Source organism: Eumetopias jubatus, unplaced genomic scaffold (genome assembly GCF_037043125.1).
Source record: "Eumetopias jubatus isolate StellerSeaLion01/CBP00866 unplaced genomic scaffold, mEumJub1_p1.0 scaffold_7, whole genome shotgun sequence".
In the NCBI taxonomy this organism is placed as follows: Eukaryota; Metazoa; Chordata; class Mammalia; order Carnivora; family Otariidae; genus Eumetopias; species Eumetopias jubatus.
The window spans coordinates 47,436,578-47,456,259 of NW_028274813.1; the positions used below are offsets into that span (position 1 = coordinate 47,436,578).

General features: G+C 40.6%; 1 protein-coding gene and 1 pseudogene across 1 annotated transcript in view; one reads left to right on the forward strand and one right to left on the reverse strand.

The window, feature by feature from the left end:
* The window catches only part of TMX1 (thioredoxin related transmembrane protein 1), a 109,142-nt gene that overhangs the window by 28,155 nt on the left and 61,305 nt on the right, over positions 1 to 19,682 (reverse strand). The window lies entirely within an intron of this gene.
* LOC114206924 (heat shock protein HSP 90-alpha pseudogene) overlaps positions 5,289 to 19,682 on the forward strand; it is a 36,732-nt pseudogene continuing 22,338 nt past the window's right edge.

Here is a 19,682-nt window from a genome sequence, read left to right on the forward strand (position 1 = left end):
CTCACCTTAGGCAGCTGACTTGACTGCCCCGTGCATTAGTTTCCTCCTTTGTGAGGCAGGGATGCTCATAGGAACTACTTTAGGGGATTGCCATGAGTATTAAATGAATTGCTTATGTAAAAATACTCAGTAGATGCATCATAAGTGCTTAACAAATGTTATTATTGACTCGTGAAAGAAAATGGATGTAGGATTTAGTCCTCATGATGGGTAGCTTCTGAAAATGTTAAAGGCGACAGTGGCAGCCTCCTGATGTGGTGAAACAGGCAGCAGTGTGATCGGGCTGGGGCATAGGATTCACCACCCACCATACCCCTGTCCCCCAGTCATGCTCAGACAGTTTAAGGGAAACATCCTAAGGAAACATCTCTTGCTCTCCACCTTGGGCAACACGAGCAGAACCTTTCTCTACTCTTCCTCAGTTTTCATTTCCTGAAAGAATAAGACCTTCATTGAAGGCCATAAGTGTGGAGTTCTTACCTAGCAGAACTAATCTGCTAGGGGAACAATAACAGTTCATGCTAATTAAGTACCTACCTTAAGTTCCTAAGTATGTGTTATATTCATTATCTTATTTTTTCCTCACAACAATTCATTGAAGTGGGTCCTATTATCATCCCCATTTTACAGAGGAAACTGAGGCACAGAATGGTAACTTGCCCAAGGTTAGTGGTTAGCCAGGAGTTGAACTCAGTGTTTCCAAATCTAGCACCTGTGCTACAAAGCTATGTCTCCCCTTAACCTACCCTCTCTCCTTCTGACTCACTGAAGTTTTTCATTTTTTTATGGATGCTTGCTAAGAAAGCCAATGATGATGAAAACTGTTAATGAACATTCATTTTAGCAAAGTTGTATCCAGGGCTTAACCATGTACCATGTTATAAATCATTCTACTAGGGTCAGAGATGAAGTGGGGGGCAGGGGAGACATGCAGCCCATGTCCCTAATGAACATTCAGTCTGATGGAAGGGGGTGTGAGAGAGAAAGGCCACGTGAAATAAAAGTAACAGAATATAAGGGAGGGAGGGGGGCACCTGGGTGGCTCGGTCAGTGAAGCGTCTGACTCTTGACTTTGGCTCAGGTCATGATCTCAGGGTGGTGAGATTGAGCCCCACCATGAGCTCTGTACTAGGCATGGAGCCTGCTTAAGATTCTCTCCCACTCCCTCTGCCCCCCTCTTTCCCTCTCCTTCTCTCTCTAAAAAAAAAAATAATAATACCTTCCGTGTGTGTGTGTGTGTGTGTGTGTGTATGGAAGGGAGAGAGGAAAAGGAAGGATACAGCAGGTATGGAAGGATGGTGGGATAATTTGACCTCACAAGGAAGGTCAGTGTGACTTCTTTGCTTTCATAGCACACTGAGGGAACTGACACTAAGAGACCTTAAAGAGTTAATCCTGGAACACTCAGCAAGCCAGCAGAAGAGGTAAGAGTCTAGCATCTAACTCTGAAGCCCATACCCTCCCCATTGCACCATACATCTCCCTAAGCCCGAGGAAGTGTTGAAGGCCACGTCCTGAAGAGCCATAATGCTGCCCTAAGGAGTTTGGGCTTTACTCTCTAATGGGTGGAAGGACCCACAATGCCCCCTCAGCTTGAAATTTAAAAGCATCATCCAGGAATTTCTGAACAGGAAGCAAATCCCACTGGTTTCCCTCCGGGCATCCATATACCCCCCCCACCCCGGGGGTGGGGGTCCAGTGAGCCAATCAACCATTTCTTTCTTTTATGCAAAGACAGCAGCTGGATTAGCTGCACCTGCAGCTCCTGCTGTATCACGCGTGATAAAAGGATCAAAGCCTGGAATATGACTTCAGACTATAATTTAAGTTAATTAAGATTTTTTTAACCTAAATTACATTTTAACATTTCATAACAGAGCTGTCAAGATTCTATCTATCAAAACTCTATCAAGCAAACAAAAGAGGATAATTATATTTTCAGACACATGCAGTCATCACTCTGCTTAGTTTCTCATAAAGACTCCTGTCTTCCTTCACATTCTCATTTTCAAATGCTCTTCCTCTTCCCCACCCACCCTCAGAGTCTGAGACTATACACTCTTAAACAAGTGGAAAATATACCAAAGGAATGTGTAACTCAGGGAATGAAAAAGCGTTTCTCAGAAGCAGCAACTCTAAATAGAACTGCATCTAAAGGAAATATCTCTTGGTTGGTAGGAGCATCCTGTCTCACTAAATAGACTCTGATTGGGGATGGAGCAAAGGCAGGATATTAAACTCCTCAAATCAAAGAGAACAATGAAGAAATGGCAAGCTTCCTACTAGAAGCCGAATTTGCTTTTATCTTATCCCATTAAGGTAGGGAGTTTGTTCTAAGGTCTTCTTTGAGATACCAAGGGAAGAATACTGTCTATATTGGGTATTGTTGGATACTCCTCATCCACTTCACTCCTCCCCTGAACATTATGAAACGGTCATGCTGTTGGGGCAAAAATGACCTTACTAATAATCTCACTCTCTTCGGGTTGGGATTGATTCAGGACTGGATAGGAACAGTCCTCAGCCAATCAGTGCATGCCATTCCCCCACCCCACCCCGCCTCCAGCCCCAGGAACCAATGGGGACAGGGGCACGTGACCTCAGTGGGTCCAATCGGAGTGAAGCCCACAAACGTCGTTGGATGGTGGAGAGGAGAGAAACGCCCATTTTGGACAAGTGTGGAACAACACCGGTTCTGGAGCTACTACACGCTTTTTGCTACCAATGAAGGAAGCCCGAGGACAACGCCAACACACTAAGGAGGGTGAAGCCTAGAGTGTTGCCAGAGAAACGTAATAGAAATCCTGATGAAACTGTGAATGAAAACTCTCAGCCAGTATGAGGTGGGTTTTCTTTTGTTTGCAACCAAGAGCATCCTAAGTGATCTTACCAATTCAAATAATTTAGTGCTTTGTGTGACCGCAGCCCTTTGTTAATCTAACATAGACCACGATCCTTCTTCCTAGAAAAAGAAAGCCACCTGCACAAAAGCTCAGATAGAATTTAGGGGAGACAGGGGCACAGACTGAGAGTTCCCAGCAGAGTGGTTAGACGTTTAGGCTTTAGGGTAGGACAGACTTCAGTTCAAATTCTGACTTGAGTTCAAATCCTAAACTGCATTACTTGGGGTTGCCTGACGTAACTCTTCTGATTTCATTTTATTCCTCTATAAAATGAGATTAATGATAATGCCTACTTCATAGGGATGTAAAAATTGAATAAAAGTATGGAGGTCTGGCGATTAGCGTGCTGCATAGTCACAGCCCAAACACTCTGGCATCAAGCAAGCAGGGATAGTCCTTCAGGGGCTCCAGAGGGAGAGCCCTTTAGATAAACATCAATGTCAAATGTTCAGGCATGCACAAAAGTGAAGCCATGCCTACTTTAAAAATATGAAGCAGTTGATCAGGGATTGGTCCTAAATTTGGGGAAAAGCTGACCTTTGAGGTAAGATTTGGGGCAATACACAGCTTCCTCATCTAAAAACTACCTCGACAGTGCTCAGGATTATTGTAGGCCCAGTGAGAAAAAAAAAGATTTGATCCTCCTGAGGGAGAATAGGGAAGTTGTTAACTGTTAAGTTTAAAAAAAAAAAAGTAAAAAGGAAATAAGAAAGATCTATGACTTCACATCTCCTATAGACTTTTGGAATCCTAAGAGAACAAAAAGTAGCAATTTCCCACCTTAGTTGGGCAGAAGTGACTCATTGGGGCTGTCCTTTACCAGCTAAACTCCAAAGTTTCTTCTAGAAAGGAGAGACCTTGGGCTCCGAGGCATGGCTACTCTATTCAACACCCCTCTCTGCTGTTCCCCTCATGCCCTGCCCAACTCCATCACCGACATGCCCTACTTCACCCAGAGGGTTTCCCCAACATTCACATTCCAACATAGTCATAAAGCTCTTCAAATAGGTTCCCCTGACTTATGACTTAGAAATATCAGCAGAAATGGGAAATTCAGGGCAGAACCAGGAGGAGCACCATCCTGGGACATTTTAGAGCTGACATGGCCCATCTACTTAATCTTTCACTGTGGTCCTCTATTTCTACTTTCTATTACCTGATTTTTCTTTCTGCATCAAAACTTTCCTTCTTTTTCCACTACATTTTCCTAAGTAGGCCAGTCGCAAATCAGTAGTTTTTGGAGAATGAATGCAAACCCATTGTTGCATTTCCTGCATTTTTCGCAGTTACGTAGACCCTTCAGAGCAAGTCCCGGTGAGATGGCCCAGTGAATGGACCCCTCCCCACCACCAGGGGGGTGGAAAGACTGGACTGGGAGGAGTTATGTCCCATCCCAGGCAATTATCCCCATGAAATCAAGTCCTTCCTATGAATCTTTTCCCTCAAGACACCCTCAGAGCTCTGGGTGGGGAGGTGTGTAAAGTAGGGATCACAAATGAACAAGAAAAAGTTCAAAGCTGTTCTGACTTCCCACATCACAGCCAGTGATGACTCAGCGACAAAGTTCTGCTCCCTCCTAGGAACAACTGAGACCAAGAAGGCAACAGGGAAGAAATGCTGACAGAGACCCACAAAGCCCACTGCAGTTTGGTAAAGCACCAAACCAGCCACTATGCCTTATGGAAAAGGGGAGCCGATGCGACCACAGTTGGCACTGACAATGGCCAAGCCACAGCGCCGCGGAGGACAATCACCACTTTAGGCAAACACCCCCAAGGCTGCTGCAGAGGCAGCAGCTGGCTCACCAAAGAAAATATAAGTCCTGGCTGGCTGACAGGAGTGGGGGTTGGGCCGCCCTCAGCTGCATTCTCGGCTGCACACCAAGAGCTCAATCCAAAAGCAGACATTCCAGGAATTATGGGCAAGCACTTGAAGAAGCAGGATTCAAAGCCTATGAAGGTTTTAGACAAAACCCTTGGAGATTTTTGTAAATTGATGAGCGCCCAATATGGATCTTTTCTTAAAATGCAGGATAAATGGATGGGAGAATGGAAAATATTAATGCATCAAAATATTAATGCACTATAGCTCAGTCCTGGGGTGGGGTGGGACTGTTGCTTTCTTGCCACCACTGCTTTTGGCAACCTTGAAAGGAAAGAAAATAAACAGGTGACAGAGTTTCCACAAGACCCAACTAGCACTAAGGAAAACCCTCTTCCCTTTGGGCCACAGGCCCTGATGACCCAGATTGAGGAGAGGGTGTCACGTCTCGTCTGGGCCAGTGATTAAGAAGCCCAATCACATTCCAGTTTGTGTAGCATGGGTTGTCATGACCATAGATGAGAACATCAAACAAAGACCTTCAGGTTTAGCCTCCTTGAAGAGATGGCCCTTGATCTGTCTCCCAGCCAAACACAGGCTTATGAAGAAGGGGGCTCTGAGAACACTCAACTAACTGAAGGATCCAATGCCCTCTGGTCCCTCATGCCCTTCCTGCAGCAGGTAACCTGACAAGAAGCTGAGGTAGAACATCCCCAGGCCCTGTCTTCCCATCCCTACAGCCATATGCTCCTCCCCATGGCTCAGTCTTCACTCCTGAAGGAGCTGATGTTCCCAGAGCCTGGGCATAGTAGAAAACGTAATAAAGAGATTGTGATGCCAAAAAGTAAAAATCATAAAACAAAATGTATGATAATACTTCTGCAAGGCTGGTTATTTCCACTTTTTAGAGAAGGAATTGAGGGGCACCTGGGTGGCTCAGTGGGTTAAGTTTCTGACTCTTGATCTCAGCTCAGGTCTTGATCTCAGGGTCGTGGAGCCTACTTGGAAAAAAAAAAAAAAACGAAGAAGGAGAAGGAGAATTGAAATAGAGAAACTGCTATGCTGAAGCTCAGAGCAACTAACTTTTCCTCCAGATAGCAAGGATGTGGTAAATAACCAATCCACAAAATATTATTGATATGCTCAGCACTGGGCACTATTCTATCACCAAGGTACTCAAGTTGAAAAATCCCTTTTTCTGACCTAAACCTCCTTTATTTCTCACCCTACAGTTCTCTAATTCCTACTAAAACTGTCCTCACCTCCTCTGGGCCTCCATTCTCTCGATCCTTCTCCTGCGTCTTCATCCATCAGTGTCCTTCCGGCTTCATCTGCCCCCTTCCCAGCCTGGACCTATCAGAAAGGACTTAAGCAGGGTTTTCCCCTGAACCTCAGAACTACTCTCTCGCAAGCTACCTCCTGAGTGGCCAGATTTCCACTCATCAAATCTGGGATACTCTCATTCTTCCTCCTCCCCATTCTATAGCTGCCATGTGACGTGGGACAAAACACCAAAGCACACAGGTTGTATCCCATGTGCCCATTCTCTCTAAATCCTGGCTGGGTCTTCACTCCTTACTGGCAACCTTTTTCATTAACTTTTCCTGTCTCCATTGGTCTCCTCAGACACATGTGACTGCCTTTACTTGAAAGACAAACATTCATTATTATGAGAAGATTAGTAGGTCATTGCTTTACTCAAAATTCCCCTGTATTTCTTACTACAGTTTTGCCTTCTCTCCTATTCCAAAGAAAGAGGTATTCCTCTTCCTTTTTATAAAGTTATGCCTAGGCTCCTCATCTTCCAGCTTCTCACCTTGTCCAGGATACGACTCTATCAATTCTGTCCTCTCTCACTTGGGACTTGTCCTTCTGCTGCTACTATGTCCTCCATTGCAAAAAATACATAACTTTCCTGAAACCATACTTCAGCTATTTCTTGTAGGGGTGCTTAAACCAAGTGGGGACACAGAAGTCCCACAAGAAAAAACAAAAACCCTGCTGATAGAGAGCTCAAAATAAAGTACTAAAATCCACAAAACAAATGAATAAATCACTAAAAGGGAATGCCAGTGGATGTAATATGTGGGGGAATTATCATTCCAAGTTTCTGACACAGACTACAAAATTAGTATATTTAAAATGATTAAGATACTTTTTATAAGAATGGAAATCATAAATAAGAGTATGAAAAAGGATAGATTTTTAAAAAAGATTTTATTCGTTTGTTAGAGAGAGAGAGAGAGTGGGCACAAGCAGGGGAGAGGGGCAGAGGGAGAGGGAGAAGCAGGCTTCCCGCTGAGCAGGGAGCCTGATGTGGGATTCAAGCCCAGGACCCTGGGATCATGACCTGAGCCAAAGGCAGACGCTTAACGACTGAGCCACCCAGGCAACCAAAGGACAGATTTTTTTAAGAGAAATTTTAGGAATGAAAAATACAGTGTTAAAAATGAAAATCTCAAGAGATACGGCAAATTTAATAGTGTTGAAGAGAGCATAAGATAAATGGGAAATAAATCTAAAGAAATCATGCAGAATATACTACAGAGAGGATAAAAAGATAGGAAATGTGAAATCAGTTCAGCGATATGAACACTAGAATGTGAAAGTCCAAAATACATCTCCAGAAAGAGAGAAAAGCCAGAATAAAGGTAAAGCAGGATTTGAAAAGACTATGGTTAAGATTTTTTTTTTCAGAACTGAATGTTTAATTCCTTAGAATGAAAAACTACCCAAATGCTGAAGAGGATAAATAAAAATAAATCTACCAGGAGACACATTGTGGTAAAACTGCAGAACATCAAAATCGGTAGAAAACCTTCTGAGCAGAGAAGAGACAAATTACCTAGAAGAGAATGACAGCCAGGTTGGCAGCCAGCTTCCCACTAGCAACAGCATATTCCGCACGAAAATGAAAAAATATTTTCATACCATTGTGAGAAAATAACTGTCAACCTAGAATCCTACACCTGACCAACCCAAAACTCAAGAAAGAGTGAGCAGAATAAAAACATGTGTGGACAAAGACAAGGAAGCATTTACCACTCAGAGACCCTCACTGAAATACCTGCTAAAACGATAGCTCATGAAGAAAGAAATGCAGTCCAAAGCAAAGGAGAAAATGCCGGATGCAATAATGAGTACCAACGTCAGTATCTAGAGTAATCAATCTAAGTAAATTTGCCTATAAAGAAAACAATAATAATATGAAGAAACAGGAAGTTGGAAACAAGACAAAAGAAAATAGTAGGCACCACGAACATGAAAATGGGAGAAGAGCAGAGTTTGAAAAGTGGGAGCTCCCCACTCTGCTAAGTGAAATAAGCCAGCCACAGAATGACAAATACGTTGTCATTCCACTTCCACGGGGTCCTGAGAGTAGGGAAAATCATCGAGACAGAAAGTAGCAAGCTGGCTGCCGGGGGAGGGGGGGTGGGGGGGTGGCAAGGCTGGGAGAGTTGTTTAATGAATACAGACTTCCAGTTCAACAAGATGTGTCCATCGTGGACACGGATGGTGGTGATGGCAGCACGTTATGAATGTATTTAATACCACTGAACTGTACACTTAAAAATAGTTAGGAGGAAAAAAATAAAATAAGACAAAACCGAGAGGGAGACAAACCATAAGAGACTCTTAATCATAGGAAAAAAACTGAGGGTTGCTGGAGGGGAGGGGGTGGGGATGAGATCACTGGGTGATGGACGTTAAGGAGGGCACGTGATGTAATGAGCACTGGGTGTTATATAAGACTGATGAATCACTGACCTCTACCTCTGAAACCAATAATACATTATATGTTAATTAATTGAATTTAAATAAAATAAAATAAACAAAACAAAGGATCATAGGGAAGAATTAAACAAGATCAAATCAGAAAGGGAGACAAACCATAAGAGACTCTTAATCACAGGAAACAAACTGAGGGTTGCTGGAGAGGAAGAGGTGGAGGGGATGGGGTAACTGGGTGATGACCATTAAGGAGAGCACATGATGTAATGAGCGCTGGGTATTGTATAAGACTGATGACTCACAGTCCTGTACCCTGAAACTAATAATACATTATATGTTAATTAATTGAATTTAAATTAAAAAATGTTAAAAAAAGAATAAAAAATAAAACATTCTATGGAGGAAAAAAATAGTTAAGATGGTAAATTTTACATTATGTGTATCTTACCCCCAATAAAAAAATGGGGGAAAAAAGTGGAAGTCCTTACACTGTTTGGGAAATATTCACTTTATACTTAGGTATTGATGGCAAATATTTAAAGATTACCACCAACAGAAACAAAAAGTATAGCTTCCAAGTTAGAAAAGGGGGAGAGAAAATAAATAAAAAATCAAATGTAAGGACAAAAAGAGCGAAAAGAATAGCAAAGAGAAAGAGTAACACAAAAACAGAAAATTGGATGGAAGAAAAAATTCCAAATACATCAGTAATAAATGGAAAAAACATTAAAACCACTGGTTATAGTCTCAGCCTGGCACTTTTAAAATTCCAACTGTATGATATTTGTAATAGATGAAAAAAAAAACATATATCAGGCGACTAGTAGCTGCAAAAAGCCAATGAAGCCCTATTAGTATCAGGCAAAATAGAATTTAAGGCAAATAGAGTTATTCATAAACAAACTAAATGAAAAGGAATTTGGGGGATGGGGGGAGATAGAATGAGCCTGATTCTGTTGTGCTGAACAATATGGTCTCAAAATATATAAAGCCAAAAGCTACAAAATTCCAGGAATATAAAGAAAAATCATAGGGGGCAATTCCAATATGCCTTCCCAGAAAGTGATAAATCACCCAGACCAAAAATTGATAAGACACAGAAGATTCAAATTATAATTATCAACATTGACCTAAAGGCAATACAGAATCCTGAATCCCCAAAATGCAGCAGAAAGACATACTTTTGAAACAGTGGAACAAAATGTATCCAAATAGTTTGAGTTAACAAAGAAGTCACAGTAGAAATCATTAGCATAACTTGCTAATGTATATATATATAACATATCTTATGTATATTAGCTAATATATATAACAACTTGAATATATATATATATATGATGAGCTAAGTATTCAAGAAGTCAGAAAAAGGAAATATAAAAAAGAAAGATGAATGGATACAATAAAGACAACAGGAAGAAACAATAGAAAGGAATGAAAAATTAAGTGTTTTCTAAAATGGCAAATCAAATAGACTATTTTCTGATAAGACTGGTCTGGAAAAAGACGGCACAAGTTAATCAAGGTTAGAAGTAGAAAGGACAATTATTTCAGGTGTAATAGAAATTGAAGAAATGACCTAAGTGAATGCTATAAATCCAAATTTTGAGAACTAAATTTACAATTTTTAGACAAATTTGTCAATATTGACTCAACAAGAAATAAGAAGTTTAAAAATACCTATGTATTTTTTAAACAGCAAAAAATATATCCATATACATTACCAGGCCAGATGATTTTTATTTTAATTTTATTTATGATTTTTATCACCAAAGTTTCAGTGAACATATATCCTAATCCTATATAAACTATATTGGAAAGTAAAATAAATTTCTCAGTCTCCCTTTAGATACTATCATAATCTTGATACTGAAACTACACAAAGAGCACCTAAGGAATAATAACAATGGGAAGCTAAATAGCAGTTGACATACAGTGAATGTTCACAAAGCACTGGGAACTATTCTAAAAGCTTTACTTGAGGGTTGCCTGGAGGGCTCAGTCAGCTGAACGTGGGACTCTGGATCTTGGCTCAGAGCCCGTTCTCAGGATCTTGAGACTGAGCCCAGCATTGGGCTCTCCACTGCACTCAGTGTGGAGCCTGCTTGTCCCTCTCCCTCCCCCTCTGCCCTTCCACTCACTCATGCTCTCTCTCTCTCTCTCTCTAAAATAAATAAATAAAATCTGTAAAAGCTTTACTTGATTATTTCGTTTAATATCTATGTAGTAGGTGTTACTGTTAACTCCATTTGGAGAAGAGGCAGAACAGAGAGTTTGCCTAACTTGCCTAAGTTAAGGGTCAGGAAGTGATAGAAAAAGAGCTCAAACCTAGCACACTCTCAATGCACAGCCTGCAGTCTTAACCATCATGCTGTATTCCCTCCTGTTTGTATCTGTGTTCCAATAAGCAAATACTAAAGAATGAACACCAAATGAACATAGGTGCAGAAAATAAGTATTAGCAAATCTAGTCAAGCAATTTTTATTATTTTTTTAAGATTTTATTTATTTATTAGAGATAGAGAGAGCACAAGCAGGGAGAGTGGCAGGCAGAGGGGGAAGCAGGCTCCCTGCTGAGCAAGGAGCCCAATGTGGGGCTTGATCCCAGGACCCTGGGATCATGACCTGGGCAGAAGGCAGACGTTTACTGACTGAGCCACCCAGGCATCCCATGCAATTTTTATTCTTTAAACACACTTAATAAAACTGGAAACCCACCCATGATTTTAAGAATAAGAAAACATTTAGAAAACTAGGAATGGGGCGCCTGGGTGGCTCAGTCGGTCAAGCATCTGCCTTTGGTTCAGGTCATGATCTCAGGGTCCTGGGATCAAGCCCAGCATGGGGCTCCCTGCTCAGCCGCGAGTCTACTTCTCCCTCTCATTCTCCCTCTGTGCCACTCCTCCCTTCCTCTTTCTCTCTCTCTCTTTCTCTCAAATAAATAAATAAAATCTTGGAAAAAAAAAGAAAAGAAAATGAGGAATAGAAGGGGAACTTCCTGAATTCGATAAAGGGCATCCATTAAAAGCATATATTTTATGGTGAGACTTTGATTTCCCATTATATTCCTGAAAAGGCACAGACTTCCTCCATCTCTGTTTCTATTCAATATTGTACTGGAAACCATATCAAGTAAAATAGGTCATTAAAACAAATGAAATGCATAAGGATTGGAAAGAAAAAAACTGATTTTCAGACTATATTATTATATACATAGAAAATCCAAGAAAATCTCCAATATTAGAATTAAAAAAGATGCTTCAGAAAGACTCCTAAATAAAAGATGAATAAAAAAAATTGAACTCTTATTCTATTCATAATATCCACAAAAATATATTCACTCAATAAAAGTTTGAGTATCCAGGCACTGAATCATGTACTGGAATAACATGTACAAGACTTTTATTGGAGAACTTAAACTTTCCTGAAAGATATGAAAGAAGACCAAATAAATGGAGAGATATGTCATTGTGACAGGACTTAACCTATAGGGATAACTCTCTCCAAATTAATCGATACCTTCAGTAAAAATGCAGTCAAACCCTAAAATAATTTTGATTGGAATATGACAATATGATTCTAAAATTAATATAAAAAATCACAGGAACAAGAATACCTAAAACAATTTTAAAGAAGAAGAACGAGGCACAAGCATTAGCCCTATAGGATATCAAAATTTATTTCCAAGTTACACAAAGTGAGAGAGCAAGTTCTTGGCACTAAGAGTCACCGAGAGGTGGGGTTGGGGTGACCACCTGGGGACACAGTTTTACAGGCCCTGCAAAACACACCTACCATCAGCTTGATCTTGCCAAATCATAAAGTTGAATTCTCTGCTACCCCCCATGAAGAGCTCCTAGAGAAAACAGAGAACGCATTCATTTCCACGTCTGGACAATGTAAATGGCTTTTTGGCAATAGTCTGTAAAACGGAATATGAAATAGAAGAGTCTTTCAGATTCCCATGCAGAACAGGCAGCCTTATCAGAAGACAAAACAGAATTTGAGACCTGCCCCGGCTGGGCAGGGAGAGACACTCGGGAAATGAAGGCCAATCACAGTGACCTTAAATGGCCTTCGTTAATAAGAGGGAGTGTGCTTCAGAAAACCAAGATGAGCCATTGGCCACAAAGTAATCCTGGGATAAAGGGTAGTGACATTAATTCCACTCTTTGCAAGGCAGAATTGGTCTTTTCATTTTCTCTGCTCTCACCCTCTTCTCTTCAAATATCTGGAAGAGATGACATGGGGATGATCCCTTCCCGGAGGCTGAAAAATAAGTCAGTGAGCCAAATTAGGGCAAGAACTCAGTTTATTTGGGGCATGAATATTAAATGGGATCTATGACAGATGAGCGTTCTTATTTCTTTCTATTAGTAGAGTGATTCATAAACAGCAAAGACAGGGCTATCCCCAAAAACACACAGGGATGCCTTTAGTCCTTTCTCTTGGAAAAGACCAATACTCAGCATTTCTCAATCTCAACCTCTCTCTCTCTGTCTCTCTCTGTCTCTCTCTCTCTGCAACACACATACACACCATATACTCTATACTCTTCATCTAAGGAAACCAAACTGCCCGCTATGAATCCACAGTTCCCACTGATTCCAGCAGGAACTGTGGGCAGGGCTTTGGGAGCCAGAATGTGACCCATGTCCTATTAATCAGTCCTACACCATAGGAATGGAATTTGAAGTTAACAGAAAGAGGCCTGTGCTCTAACCATCTGCTCATTGACTTCAATTCCTTCACATGACAACGAAAGCAGCCAGAGGGCTGGTTGCTTATTAGCAAGACTTCTGCTTCCAGCCCAGACCCCCATCTTTTTGTGCGGCCGCATAAAAAAAGCACACTGGTCAATAGTCCCTCTCCCCAGTGTCTTTACTATATGACTGCTCTTTGATTAGGCTTTTGAGGTCAGAGGACCCCAGCAGCCTCCCCCAGCCCACTTGGAAAAGATAGTTCAGTGTGTGGACATGGACCACTCTACTGACGAACTCAACACCAAACAATGCAGGAAGTTGACCCACAAAGCAGACAGCCTCCTTTCTGATGAATAGTTCTCACTTCCGAAATGTGAAGGCTAATATAGTTAATGCAAGAGCCTGGGAGAGCAAGATAAGGGGAAGGAATGAAAATTATTCACTGAGGTTGTAATGACACAGTCCATCCCATAACCTGACTTGAGTTGCTCCTCTTGAGTAAAGCTGATATCACTCCATCAAGTCCCACATACTGGCTCTGGGTTTCACACAATGAGTGGGCAATACTGGCATTTGATGAGTCATTCATTTCTTCATTCTACATTTTACTGAGTGTTATAAACAAGATACCATGCTAGGCTCTGAACAACCCTGGAGGGAAAAGAAACATAGTTGCAATGCAGTGTGGTCAGTGGCTAGACTAGATGTATTTGGGGTGCTTGGGTAGGGTGCAGACAAAGTGCCCCAGGAGAGTGGCTTTTAAGGGGGGTCTTGAATGATTAGTGTATAGGGTATATTGGTGATGCCTCCCCTGGTTCTTTGGTGTATTTCCCTTTCATCAAAAACACTCCCAGAGCTTTCTGGCATCACCATAAAGATGAATCTTCCATCTGTTTTTGAAGCATTTCATTGTACCAAAATGAAACAATTCCAGTAAAAGATGCTCCGTTTCTCTGAAATGAATAAACTATCCCGAATATTTTTAACTGCTTAAAACATTTTTAACCACAAAAGTAATATGTGTTTTCCATAGATACTCTGGAAAATACAGAGAATGATAGGGGAAAAGTAAAAATTACCAAGAATCCAGGTATTAGAGAAAATACTATCACTGTTTTGGTATTGTTTTATTTTCTCTGAACAGATTTTTGTTTTGTTTTGTTTTGTTTTGTTTTGTTTTGTGTAAAACTGGGATCATATACTGTACACATAATTTTTTAACTCTTTTTTTAAAAACATTCTTTTCTAAGCAATTGCCACATCCTTAAATACTATGTGAAAATAGTACTTTTAATGGCTGGAAAATGTTCTATCATATGGATGGGCCACAATTATTTTAACAATTTCTCCACTGGTGGAAATTTATGTCACATGCATTCTTTTGCTCTCCATGCTGCAATGAACATAAATCTATCTGTGCATCTATATTTCCTCACAACAAATTTCTAAAAGAACAATAACTGGAACAAAGGTCATGCAAATTTTAGGATTCTTGCTATATGCTACTGAATTTCTCCCCAGAAATATAGACATAGTACCTACTACCCAGTGGGTATTTAATAAATATATATTAGGGGCGCCTGGGTGGCTCAGTCAGTTAAGCGTCTGCCTTCAGCTCAGGTCATGATCCCAGGGTCCTGGGATCGAGCCCCACATTGTGCTCCCTGCTCCGCGGGAAGCCTGCTTCTCCCTCTCCAGCTCCCCCTGCTTGTGTGCTCACTCTCCCTCTCTCTGTCAAATAAATAAATAAAATATCTTTTTTCAAAAAATAAATATATATTAATGAATGAATAAATAATTTTTACAATTCTCCATAATATTCTTGCTAGAAACTGCCATACTTGAACCACGGGAAACTACATAACCTTTGTGGAAGTGAAAAAACTATTGGATTAGAGGAACTAATAAACTAATAAAATTGTAATTACCTCTGAAAAGAATAGACCATGAAGTATTTCTAAAGTTGTCATGTATTTATCTGATAGAAAATTGGGTAGCCAAAATAACATTGCAGAAGAATAATTATTGCCATAGGAAAATGTGAACTATGTATCAAAAGTAGTCTCCAAAGTCATAAGTATATGATCGCATTTTTGTGGAATATCTATATGTATGTATACATAATATATATGTATACGATGTTGTATATATCATTAGAAACCAAACACTAAAATATTAACGGTGATTCTGCGTGCTACATTATGGGTCATTTTTTCCGTTTGTGTGTGTGTGTGTTCTAATTCTTGTGCATTAAGAATGTATTACTTTTTTTGAGAGAGAGAGAGAGAGAGCACGTGCGTGCATGTGCGAGCAGGGAGGGGCCGAGAAAGAGAGAGAGAGGGAGAGAGAATCTTAAGCAGGCTTTACACCCATTACAGAGCCCGACATGGGGCTCAAGCTTACAACCCTGAGATCGTGATCTGAGCCAAAATCAAGAGTTGGACACTTAACCAACTAAACCACCCACACACCCCTACTTTTTTTAATTAAGGAAAAACAAATGTTTTTAAATGCTGAGTTACCATGGAACTAAAAGAAATGTTTTTTACAGCTAGAAATCTGACTTAGAGACAGTAAACAAAATGATAAATAGGCAGTTCTTCCTCTGAGGGTCTATGAGTGCCCTTGGCTGCCATAACAAAATACCACAGACTAGGTGGTTTAAACAACAGAAAGTAATTTTCTCACAGTTTTGGAGGCTGAGGTCTGAGATCAGGGTGTTAGCATGGCAACTTCTCATGAGGACCCTGTCCCTGAATGCTCACATGGCCCTTCCTTGGCACATGTTCTTGGAGAGAGAGCAAGCTCTCTGATGTCTTTTCTTATAAAAGTACCAATCCCATCATGCAGGCCAAACCCTTACAGCCTGTTCTAACCCTGATTACCTCCCAAAGACCTCATCTCCAAATACCATCACACTGTGGTTTAGGGCTGCAGTGTATGAATTGTGGAGGGACACAAACACTCATCTGAAGAGAGGGTATCCTCCAGAGATTAGTAGTATGATACATTCAAGTTCACATTTTTTTAAATGAAATATTTAGAAGAGTGCTAGATGATATAATACAAGGAAAGAAAAAAAAAACCATGAACAGAACAAAATCCTGTTCATCAAAGAGACACATTCTTATAGGGGAAGACAAAATATTACAACCAGTGCAACAGAATTCTAACAAAAATATATACTAGCACATATTTGAGTGAAGAAGGGGAACATAAAAAGCTCTTAGTCTGGGAACAATCAGGAAATGTTTCTAAAAAGAAGTGAAACTTAAGCTGAGTTTTTGGGGAAAAAAAAGAAGTAGGACAAGTCAAGTGTGTGGAAGGCTGTGCCAGAAAGAGGGAACAGCTCGTAGCAAGGTGCGGAGGCGCTGGAAAACATCACCGCACACATGCGGAGGGATGAGGCAGGAGGGGCTCGAGGAAGAGCTCCCATCTCTAACGCACATCTCCTAAGAGACTCGATGAGCTCAACTGGAAGGAACTAGTGTGCCATGCCAAGTTCAAAGTTTACCTCAAGAACCATGCAAAGCACTAAATTTTAAGGAGAGAGAAGCAAGAAATGACTAAGGATTTAGAACTATCCCTCTGGTAACAAAGTGGAAGAGAACGGCTTAGACGCCATTTTATAGAATGGAGACAGAAAGCCGGTTCAGAGGTTCTCTTAATAATTCAGAAGAAAAATAATGAAGACCCTGACCCAAGGCACACGTATTTATTAGGAAAATAAATTAGGTAGTTGTCGTCAAACAGCCAATGTGATTCTAGAAAATCTCTGTGGTAAAGCTACAAATTGTGTATGGTTGAGGTACTTAATGACAAAAGAGGTGGCCATCTGGTTTGTGTGGGACAGTCCTGGATTTCACTGTACAATTATTCATAGCACCCCTTCTCTTTTCAAGAGTATCCCAATTCGGGTAATAAATTACTGGGCACCCTACAGTGACTCCCCTCTCCTGGCTCCCTGAGTATCTAGTCTGAAGGCCCTTCTGTAGACACCATTCCCTGGATTCCTCTTTGTTTTCACCATCTTGCCACCTTCCAGGCCATACTTTTGGCCACCAAAGAAAAAAGCTGCCTTTTCTCTCTGGACTCCAGAATCAGCCTTTTTATAAACTGTTTGTCTTACACTTATCTAAACCCCCCTGTTTCTGACCACACAAATTCTATGGAGGAAACACTTCTGTTATGGATCCCAAGCCTGCTTCCAAATCAGCTGCTTCTGCCCAAACTCCTCATTCTTCCTTTATCACTGGCTGAGTGCCCTGGGCTTTAAAGTCCCAGGCATTTCACTGACTATACTGCCCTTCATTATACATCTTGGGCCCATGGATCATCTAAACTAAAATGTTAAATTTCTTCCCAACTTTGCCTCACATTACCTGGTCCTCTATTTGGCCAGAGTCTCAAACTCCTATCACAAACACCTCACTTTTTTCTCCACCACGGCCAAAACTTTATTGAGCATGTTAGTCTGCCACATCACCTCCACACCCTCATTCAGAACTAACCAAAATGTAAAAATATTTATCTCTTTATTCCTCCACTTCTTTGTATATTCCAAATTTTCTACAGTGTATAATGAAAAACATTTATTTAAAACAAAAAAACAATTCTACCTTTATTCCCTTCAAAATTGAACCACGCTTTCCTCTCACCTTCCAAGTCCCACTGAGGCTACTTACCTCACCACCTGGAGCTTTCCATTTAGGATGAGATTTGGCTAGGATCAAGGGCTAGCCATTGTGCCAAGCTCTCTGCTAGAGTCTTCTCACAAACTGGAGAAGAGCTAGCAAAATTTGAACATAACAGCAAAAGAACCCTATTTCTGACAGTAAATGCTTTTGACTCCCTACAAAAGTTTAAAAAGTTTTAAGAAGTTTAAAAGAATGGGTATAAAAAGGGCAAAGATCAAAGAAATAAGAGTAGGTTACAGCAGAATATTACTAACGATCCAGAGACGAAAGCGTCATCGTTGTTATGCTCTCCAAAACATCAATCCTCAGAGCAGAATTCACACACCAAGTAGACTGAATGAGGTGGAAGGCCTAGATTAGAAGGGGTGGGGGGAGCAAATACATTAGAGATAAGATTACTTAAGCAACACACCAATCAACCAGTGGATTACAATGTGTATTGAATCATCTTTGTGTAAATGGATCACAGTCGTAATAATTCAACGTTGGAAGATAAAGTTTTGTAGATCTACGGAGCTGAACCATGGCCTTTCAGTTTATGCTCTGAGGATACTGCATGAAGAGACGGGACAGCAGAAAGAGGCAAATGGGTAAGTCTCTTACCTCCCACTCACATCAGTCAGTCTTTGCTACCTTAGAAGATAAAATGTATTTAAAAGCCACTGATCTAAATAAACGTGCATGAAAAATAAATCAATAGATAGATAGATAGATAGACAGATAGATAGATAGATAGATAGTGTGTGTTATGGAATGCATAGCGTAATACTTTTCATAGGACCAAAATCTAACTACCATGCATCACCTTGGCATATTAACCACCGGCGTATGTTTTTTTGTTCTTGTTCACAGGAAGTAGAAACATTTCATTGGGAGGCTTAAAAATGCCTCTTTTTAATAATCTCACATTCGCACTTCTAATCCACATATGAACTCATCTAATTTCACTAAATAAATTCCTTGAAGAGAGGGGTCCCTTCCCTCTCACTTCCTCGTATAGACCTCACAAATAGGATGTCCAATAAATATTTGCTAGTTAAAAAGAACACTGAAGGCAGAAAAATTTTTAAAATACATAAGCAAAGGGGTGTCTGGGTGGCTCAGTTCGTTAAGTGTCTGCCTTAGGGTCAGGTCATGATCCCAGGGTCCTGGGATCGAGTCCTGCATCGGGCTCCCTGCTCAGTGGGGAGTCTGCTTGTCCCTCTGCTCCTCCCCCTGCTTGCGCTCTCTCTCTCTCTGTTTCTCTCTCAAATAAATAAATAAAATCTTTAAAAATAAAATGAAATAAAATAAAATACATAAGCAAAGAAATTCTTTCGTAGACCCAAAAGCAACTTGAGAAATATGTCCAGGACTAAAATTGTTATCCACAAGCAGAGAGAGAGAATGCTAATGATCAGGATCATGATTTTGCTACAAGGGTAGAACAGCAATAATGAAGTCCACATACCATGACCCCAGTTTACAACACAACCATCTTAGGATGTGGTAAAAACAGAGCACATCAGAATAGTTTGCCCTTATGTTAAGTTAAGGAATCATACCAGCTCATTACCTTCTAAACGACTGTGGTAAAAAATTCTTCCCATGCTATGTTTTCTCTTTATGTTAAAACACACCCACCCCCCTACCCCCCCACCACACACTCATCCTCTGAATCAAAGGGGCAGGTTAAGCAAACCTTATTGTCTCTATGATGCCTTTATAAAGAATGATAAATACAAATAAGATGAGAGACTTATCTTTGTACAGTCCATAGAAATTAAAAACCAACCAACAAACAAGCATCATGGTTGTGTTGACTGCCTCAGACACTGGACCTAATAGCT